The 9736-nt window shown below is 37.9% G+C and overlaps 1 non-coding gene across 1 annotated transcript; it reads right to left on the bottom strand.

Moving 5' to 3' along the window:
* Positions 1-9346: 9346 nt before the first annotated feature.
* On the bottom strand, positions 9347-9422 carry TRNAG-ACC (transfer RNA glycine (anticodon ACC)). The gene has a single exon. It is a non-coding gene; the product is annotated as a tRNA-Gly (tRNA).
* Between the last annotated feature and the right edge of the window lie 314 nt (positions 9423-9736).

The raw sequence follows: 9736 nt of genomic DNA on the forward strand, positions 1-9736 counted from the left end.
CTAGAGTGATATTAATCTGGGTTCCAAATTTGTTAAACAATAAAGTGATAATTTCCTACTTTAGTACATTTGATCCAATCCCCACCCTCACCCACTGGCTCACCAATAATAAGAAGAAGTCAATGTTATAGAAATATAAGATGGGGTTGATTAGAGTTAGGTCTTGCATAAGCAGAGAGCACTGTAATTTAGAATTTATTCAGTAACACTGTTGGATAACAAAATAACCTATTGCATCTATAATCTAGAAATCCCTAGAAATTTTGAAAAGCTAACTAATAAAACATTAATTGTGCTCACATGTTTTAACTTTCTTGATATACAATTTTTAAGAAGTGTGTTTTCATCATTACATTTAAGGCTCAAAATATGTTCCAATTAATGTTTTAAATATGGTCAGTAAACCGGTTATATATATGTATACTTTTATTTTATTCTTGTTAATAGTCAATCTCTAATGTAACATTATTTAGAGGAGTGATTACATATTTTTCTTCTAATCACCTTAAGATGGTATCAGGATTTACTTGTCATTTAAAATTCTCAAGTAATGTGTTGATTTCCAGAAATATTTTTTGCAACTGAAATTAATCTGAACCGTGCTCAGCAGCCTCTGTTTGTTCTTCCAGACCCACTCTCATCAAGTAAAGCAAAGAATTTCAGGCCCTGGCCAGCTGGCTTAGTGGTAGAGCGTCGGCCCTGGCGTGCAGAGGTCCCGGGTACGATTCCCGGCCAGGGCACACAGGAGAGGCGCCCATCTGCTTCTCCACCCCTCCCCCTCTCCTTCTTCTCTGTCTCTCTCTTCCCCTCCCGCAGCGAGACTCCATTTGAGCAAAGATGGCCCAGGCGCTGGGGATGGCTCCTTGGCCTCTGCCCCAGGCGCTAGAGTGGCTCTGGTCGCAGCAGAGCGACGCCCCAGAGGGGCAGAGCATCGCCCCCTGGTGGGCAGAGCGTCGCCCCCTGGTGGGCGTGCAGGGTGGATCCCGGTCGGGCGCATGCGGGAGACTGACTGTCTCTCCCCGTTTCCAGCTTCAGAAAAATACAAAAAAAAAAAAAAAAAAAAGAATTTCAAACCTAGTTCTCTCTGATCTCCTGCCTGGGTGTGGTATTTAAATTAATGCTGTTCAGCCTCTCACAACGGAAATGCAGTAGTGCACATAGGAAACAACTTCTGTTGGCAAAGAGGCGAATCTGTTGTCAGCCCATCTTTCCTGGTGAATCAGGGTCATAAAGCCAAATAGGAAATTAAAGTTCTGTTCAGACACTAAAATGGCCTCCAGGGCTACGACAATGCCAACAGATAGGAGATGTCTTCCAGTAGAGGTAAGTCCCTTAAGGGGCTAAAGAATCTTAGACTTTAGCAACTAAAAGAGTTCACGGGGAGTCTTAAAGCCTCTTTTATGTGAGGCTAGAAGGGGGGACGAGTTTGTGATCAGATTCATGATGAGAGTAGTGAGAAAGACAATCCAAAAAAACCTCACTAGCATTTATGAAACTATGAATTTTATTTAAGATTTACTTTTCATTAAAAGATATTTTAAGATAGAGTATGAATGAGTATTTAAAATATTTAAAAAAAAACCCAAAAACTAAACTTACAAAAGTTAATTCTTTTGAAAACAATGTCTTTCAAGTTGATCAGGGAAAACAGTAATTATAACCGACATTCATTGAATACTGTTCACTTTAGTGATTGAAAATTGCGAGGCATTCCAATACATCCACCACTTACTTGCTCCTTGAGTTTCTAACTTGATTTTTTGAGCCAATCATTGAACATACCTAAGCAGCACTCTCCTAGATGATGCAAAAGCATTGTCTTCTTTCCTGTTCTTCTTCTTCCTTGCTAACGTTTTTGCTACATTGTCATCAGATGTCATTTTGTTAAAAAAATAAAATAAAAAAGCTAGTCATTGGGGCCATTCTATGACTTTGTGTCTCCAAAACTTCTTGACTGTGTATGTGCTGGCCTAACATATTTTAATAACTAAGTGATTGATGTCTATACAGGATATGATGTAAAATATTCCATAGGGGGAACGTATCATAATAGCAGTGAACATGAATAACAACTGTCAGCTTTTTTCATGTGGTTATCCTAAAGAAAAATACACTGGTCTCTCTCTTTCCTAACTTTCTTAAATTCTGAGTTTTGTATTTACCTTTAAGTACTGCTGTTTAATGTTTATTTGGTTTTTGAGGAGATAATACCTTTGAAACTAATGTTGAAGAGAATGCCTTCACCTATTCAAATCTCAGATTTGAAATGGAATAAAATGGCTTTCACAAAAACAAAATAATATGAGCTTTATTGACCTTTTCTAATCATATATATATAATTATATATACAGACACAGACATTAACACTCAACAGTGACATTGGATATCTTTCTTTTAGTTTCAGTTTAATTTTTTTTGTTGAATTTATTGGGGTGATATTGGCTCACAAAACCATACAGGTTTCAAGTATATAGCTCAATAAAACATCATTGGCACACGGCATTGTGTGTCCCTCACCGCAAGCAAAGTCTCCTTTTGTCCCCAACACCGGGTATTTTTTTGAAAGAATAGACAAACTGATTAATTAAAAAGGGACAAATTTAGCCTGACTGATAGTGGCACAGTGGATTGAGCATAACCTGGGACACTAGAGGCCCCAGTTCAAAACTCCAAGGTCAGTAGAGCTTGGGCTCATTGGCTTGAGCTCAGGCTTGCCAGCTTGAGCACGAGGCCACTGGCTTGAGCACAGGATCAACAACATAATCCCAAGGTCACTGGCTTGAGCAAAGGGTCACTAGCTCAGCTTCAGCCCCCCACCCCCATCAAGGCACATATGAAGAGCAATCAGTAAACAACTAAAGTGACACAACTCTGAATTGATGCTTCTAATCTCTCTTCTGCCTTACCCCCCCCCCCAATCTTCCCCTTCCTCTCTCTCTCTAAAACTAAATAAGTAAATAGTAAAGGGATAAACTTAGAAAAGAAATATTTTACTGGCAATAAATATTCCATGTACTTTAGGATTTAGTTCTTTCAGATTTTGCAGAATTATCATTTCCTATGATAAGTAGAACTACCTTTCTAGAAGGTAAATTTATCCACTAAAGCAGAGGGCACTTATTTGGATGGACATCAATAATTCCATCACTCAGGACAGTGACTATTTTTTGCTCCTTGTTGACAGGCTTCAGGATTATTCCATATTATTAGTATGGTTGACTAATTCCCAATTAGGAACTCATTAGCAGCTCCACAACTGAAGAGTTTGATGGATTTGCATCCAGTCTTCAAAGAGGTCACAACAGATGACCTCTGGCTCAAGATTTTCCCATCTATCCATCTTGTAATTCCTTTTTTTTTTTTTTTTAATGCTGGAGAAAGTGATAATTCTGGTTCCCCTTGAAAAAGGGTACATGGCTCTTTCTCTTCCAAGATTATTTAATTACATATTGGTATTAATAATGCATTGTTGGCTTTTGATTTTCTAATAGGACATTTTCATCCTCTGTATCTATTTGAAATAACCTCTTTTCCTTTTAGAAAATATTGCTTAAGGGCAAACATGGACGCATATTCTTCTGAGAATATGCATGCTACTTCAGAACAGATAAACAAAAACAGATGACATTTTGGCAATTTCCATAGCAACTATACAGTTGTACAAAACAGAACATTTACTACACCAAAGGGAACATTTTATATTAACAAAAAAGATGTATTATAAAACAAATGTTTTAATTATCATTACTCTTAAAATCCAGAGAAGAAATCTATTTCTTACAGTTAAAAATGGAGCCCAACTCTAAAAAAAACAAATCATTTTCATTTAAAATTTAACAATGGTGCCTTTACAATTTCAAACCATGTTAAATTTTGTCATGTTTTAATATGGATTGTAGTTTCTTCTTTCCTTTTTTTATTCTCTTTTCTATTTCTACAGGCTTATCCTTATATAATTTAGAGAGGGTATGAAGTTCAATGGGAAAGATTTTTTAACTTTAAGTTCCCACATGATATCCTAAATTGCTTTCAATGGATGTAATGAGATATTTGTTCTTCTTGCAGAGAAAAAGTAGGGAATGATAAATAAATAGTCTTACTTTAATTTTCCAAGCTCTCTGTGTTAAAAGCCAAGAAGTGCCATGAAAAGCAATAACAGTAGATATATGTGATTCCAAGAGCTGGAAAATTTTTATGTACTTCCAATTCCTTCATTTTAAGCACAGTATTAAGAAATTTGAGACCCTGAATTGGAGAATTACGTTACCAGGTCCTTGGTTTGTTTGCTTTCTGCTCCCCAAATAGAACTTGGCTTTTGACTGATGGGTTCTTCCAGGTGAACTGGAACATGTGTCAGTCCTTCTTGATTCATTCATCAAAGATATATTGAGTCCTTATATTCTACTCTGATACAACTGAACACAGAGAAAGTATAAGCAAATGTCATAATTGACCTACGGAGTTATTCTGTCACAGAGGCTAGACAGGCAATTAGACGATCTATAAGATGGATAAGTGGAAATGGAGATGGACAAGAATAGAGCGCGATAGGGAAGTATTAAGGAGAACATAGCGAATCTACAGTTATCAGAAAAGCCTTTTGCTAGTGAAGTGATTTAGGCTATGGACTGATATGTTCTATTTAGACTAATTCTTTTCTCTTTTTCTTTCTTTTTTTTTGTGACAGGCAGAGAGAAAGACAGATAGGGAGGGACAGACAGGAAGGGGGAAAGATGAGAAGCATCAATTCTCCATTGCAGTTCCTTAGTTGTTCAGTGATTGCTTTCTCATATGTGCCTGGACCAGGCGGGATACAGCAGAGTGAGTGACCCCTTACTCAAGCCAGCGACCTTGTGCTCATGGTCGCTGACCATATAGGGTCATGTCTGTAATCCCCTGCTCAAACCAGCGACCCTGTGCTCAACCTGTCGAGCCCACATTCAAGTGAGCGACCTTGGGGTTTCAAACTTGGGTCCTCTGCATCCCAATTCGATGCTCTATCCACTGAATCACTGCCTGGTCAGGCTATTTAGCCTAGTTTTATAGATTAATTTTAGATATACAGATGGGGAGGGGAAAAGGTCAAAGGACACATTGGTATTAATGAAGTGCAAAGCTTTGCATTTGTTGGCTTGTTTAAAAACTAATTTTGGCCTGACCTGTGGTGGCGCAGTGGATAAAGCGTCGACCTGGAAATGCTGAGGTCGCCGGTTCGAAACCCTGGGCTTGCCTGGTCAAGGCACATATGGGAGTTGATGCTTCTAGCTCCTCCCCTCTTCTCTCTCTCTGTCTCTCCTCTCTCTCTCTCTCTCTCTCTGTCTTTCCCTCTCCTCTCTAAAATGAATAAATTAAAAAAAATGTTTAAAAAAAAACAAAAAAAAAAAACTAATTTTGTTCAATTCATTTCCGTATTTGTATCTATTTTTTTTAACCCTAGAAAAGAAGCTGTGATTTCTTTAAAGTGAGAAATAGTCAAAACAAAAAGATTTAATATATACTTAGTCGATGAACCTCACGTTTTATGGGATGTTGCTATTCAACATAAATTGAGGAGCAGGAGTTAAATTGGGTATATTTTTGTCAATGGTGTAATTGAAAATGGAAATAAACAGAAAAAAAATTTTATATAAGCCTCTATTGTATGGTCTCATGAGAGCTGAGGCTTAAAGAAGAGAGGTCTGAGCTCTAGCAATCGAATGCACGACCTTGTGAGCAAATGAACAGTGGTTACTCCAGTGGTGACATAAAAACTGGAGTTCTTTAGAGATTAAATAGACCTGAAAAGAGATGACAAAGTCTCCAGATGACAGGCTTCAACCAGGCCGAGTTTTCCCTCTAGCTTGCTGGGGGCCTCTGACAGGTAACGAGCAGCAGTTGGATGGGGACCAGGAGCCCGTCATATAGGATAAAGTAGAATGCCTGGATAAAAGAAAATGCAGCTAATAAAGGACCTGAAATCCACTAGTTGGTGGGGAAGTATTCTCTGCCAAGGACAAGTGGCATATTTGAATGAAGGCTGTCCGTTGCTGCACTATTTATTTTTATTTTTTATTTTTTTAAATTTTTATTTATTCATTTTAGAGAGGAGAGGGAGAGACAGAGAGACAGAGACAGAGAGAGAGAAGGAGGAGGAGCTGGAAGCATCAACTCCCATATGTGCCTTGACCAGGCAAGCCCAGGGTTTCGAACTGGCGACCTCAGCATTTCCAGGTCGACGCTTTATCCACTGCGCCACCACAGGTCAGGCCGTTGCTGCACTATTTAAATCCTAGTGCTTGAAATATAAGGTATGGTCCCTAAATTGCTTAACCTGTGTTCATCTTACCTCCACAAAGGATAGAGAGGTATCTTGCCTGCAAGGTCCACACCGTATAATTATTTAGCAGGTCCAGGTTAATTCGAATGGTAATGATCTGAGAGCAGATCTTCGGAAAAGACTTCCTTGACCAATCCGGTAGAATTCAGTTATTAAGATGGTGCAGTCATTGTCCTGAACTGACTGACATTTTATGTCTCTAATTTGAGATTATGTAGCCACTGACTCTGATCAGCGGACACGTTGGTTGCTCCATCAATGCGGACGTTAGCAGCATTTAAATTAAAAGAATTATTCTGGAGCTGTGGTCAATGCTATTCTATCCATCCTTGACAGCTTATTTAAAATGCCATTTTCTCTCGGAAATTTTCTCAGACCAAGTCCTGTCATGCCACTTTTATTTTTATCATGCATTCTTTATCTTTTGTAGAATTTAATGACATAATTAAATCATTAACTATTAAAATACTTAGATTCCAATTTTCTTATCAAAAGTTAAGCATTATAAGTGGAAGAAATATGTTAAATCTGCCTGACTCACCAACCTTTATTCCAGAACCCTCTTATATAATACTTTGTTCATAACAAGTGCTCTATAAATATTTGTGAAGTAAATAAGAGTGGCTCAGAGTTTCAGAAAGTTGGTGTTGTTCTAAGCTGTGCTGTCATCTAGTAATGGAACACTTCTCAAGCTCTTTGATATTTATTTTCTCTTAGAAATGCCACCAAGCTTGTTATGATATTCAAATGAGACTGTGAGTACTAACTAACTTGAGCTCTTATCACTACTTGTCTACAAACTAGTTTTCAGAGGTTTTGTAACCGTTTTTACCTTCTTTATAAAAAAAACTATGAAACAAAAATATTGAAAAATTGAGGGGTATAGCATAGGACACTGGGGCAGGCAAGAAGAGAGGCAGTATAATTAATAGTTAACTTCGACTAGTATTTGATCCCAGCACGTTGACCCCTTCAGACTGCAGTTTCCTCATGTGTCCCGCAGGTTGAAGTAAAAATCAAATAAATTAACACATCAAGCATTTAGAACAGGTCTGGATGTTAACTAAGTGGTCAACTGTCACATGATCGAATACTGGATGTAGAAACGCTACTTTAGATCCAATATGGTGAAAGCATTATAGGACAAGATTTCGGAAGGCAGGCGACATTGGCATGGAGGTGAGTTTGTCCGGGAGACAAATGAGGCTGGTGTGCATCCGAAGAGTGGCAGAGAAAGTGGAGAGAAATGAAGGTAGCCAGGGCTTTTCCAGAGTCCATAGTCAATGGCGATGATAAGTTAGTAGATTTAGGGGATGAAGAGGAGAGAACTGTGATGTATGGATTTTTTGCTTGATCAGTTGGACGGATGTTGGTACCACTCACTGGGTTTAAAGACAGAAAGAATAAATGAGTCCTGTTTTGGATCTATTGAGTTAGAGGTGCCTGTAGGACATCCATAGAGAGCTATCTAGTTGAGACTTTGATATATGGGTCTGAAATTGAAGCAAGAGATCTGAAATGAAGAATGAATGCACTGTGAATGGAAGATGGAACAGGATATTAGTGGAAGGAAGGATGTGTCATGAATGGAGAAGAGTTAAAATAGTTTTGGGTAAATTCATATGCAGATGAGCCAGCCAGCCAGCCAGCCAGCCAGCCAGTGGTGAGGAATAGTTGGAGGTAGACCAGTAATCAAGATTTCTAAGAAAGAAACAAGAGGTGGAATCCAAAGCATAGGTCTAGGCAATAATAACGATTCCTCTGCCCTTACCATAAACATAAAGACAGGTGTAAAGAATAAGAATGCACATTTGGATATTTGAGGTGAGATGACTTTTTTTTTTTCTGGTGGTGTATTAATTTTCTATTGCTATGCAACAAACTAGTTAGTGCCTTAAAACACTACCCATACCTTGTGACATTTCTGTAGGTCATATGTTTGTGTGCGTTCAGTTGAGTTCTCTTCTCGGGGTCTCACAAGGCAGCAATGAAGGTGCTTCCAAGGCTGAGCACTTACCTGCAGACCCTGGGGAAGAACCTATTTCCCAGTTGATTCGGCTGTTGATAGAATCCATTTACTCGCAGTTGTAGGTTTCAGATCCATGTTTCCTTGCAGACTTTAAGAGGAAATGTCAAGGGTTAATAAGGGAAGAAGGGCTGAAATGACAAGAGGCAATCCCTACAGAGATAACTTTGTTTTCACAAGTGATATGTAAACATGTTCATTTGTTTTTAAAAAATAGCAATAAAATTCTGTCTTCACTCTTCTGCCCACAGCTCCTATCATCACGTTTTTTTTTATCAAATATTAATCACTATTTGATGTATCGGATGAATATGTATATATTCAGAAATAGGTTTTATTTGCTTTTTTAAGTTACATAAGCAAGAACGTACTGTTTTACATTTTTCATTTTCTTCATTAAACATTTTCTAAATACCATTTAACATCAACATAAATTAATCTTATGCTTGATGTTACTCTAAACAAATGCAAATTTAAATATAATATATGATATATATTAAACATAAATAAAATATATACTAAATAGAAATATAATAGAAAATATAATATAAATAAATTTAAGTTTAAATATCATCCCAGTAATGACATCTAGGATTATTTCTGTTTCTCTGTTGCTAGGCTAATGCTTCAGTTAGTCTTCCTATATGTGTGTCTTACAGTATATGTGCAAATAGATTCTTAAGATATATATCCAGAAGACTTTTGAATAAAATGACATACACATTTTTTTTCTTTCTGTTTCAAGCGAGGGAAGGGGGGATAGAGACAGACTCCTGCTTGCTCCCCTACTGGTATCCACCTGGCAACCTGAAACTGGGGCTGGTGCTCTGCCATCTGGAGCCATGCAACTGAGCTATTTGTAGCGCCTGAGGCAGAAGTTCCATGGAGCCATCCTCAGTGCCCAGTTCAATGCCCTTGAGCCAATTGAGCCATGTGGGAAAGGGAAAGAGAGAGAGAAAGAAAGGGGAGGGGAAGAGATGGAGAAGTAAATAGTCACTTCTGTATGCCCTGACTGGGAATTGAACCCAGGACATCAACAAGGTAGGCTGAAGCTCTACCACTGAGCAAACTGGCCAAGGCCGACATACACATTTAATACTGTTCTCCAACATCCCTCCGAAAATCAGTACCAATTTATACTCATATTAAGATTATGAGGCTATTCATTTCTTTCCAACACTTCATATTATTCTTGGTGATGTCTAAGAATCTGATGAAATTTTGATGTAAATTACATTAAACTTACTGACTAATTTAAATAAATCTGGTGTACGTGCCATACTGATGTTTTTCAGTCATGAGCATAATAAACCTTCGGAGAGTTTGGACGTCAGATAGTTTTATCACTTTCTCTATATAGATCCTGAATATGTGTATGTTTCTGAGAGATTCAG

The sequence above is a fragment of the Saccopteryx bilineata genome, chromosome 9 (genome assembly GCF_036850765.1).
Source record: "Saccopteryx bilineata isolate mSacBil1 chromosome 9, mSacBil1_pri_phased_curated, whole genome shotgun sequence".
Classification (NCBI taxonomy): domain Eukaryota; kingdom Metazoa; phylum Chordata; class Mammalia; order Chiroptera; family Emballonuridae; genus Saccopteryx; species Saccopteryx bilineata.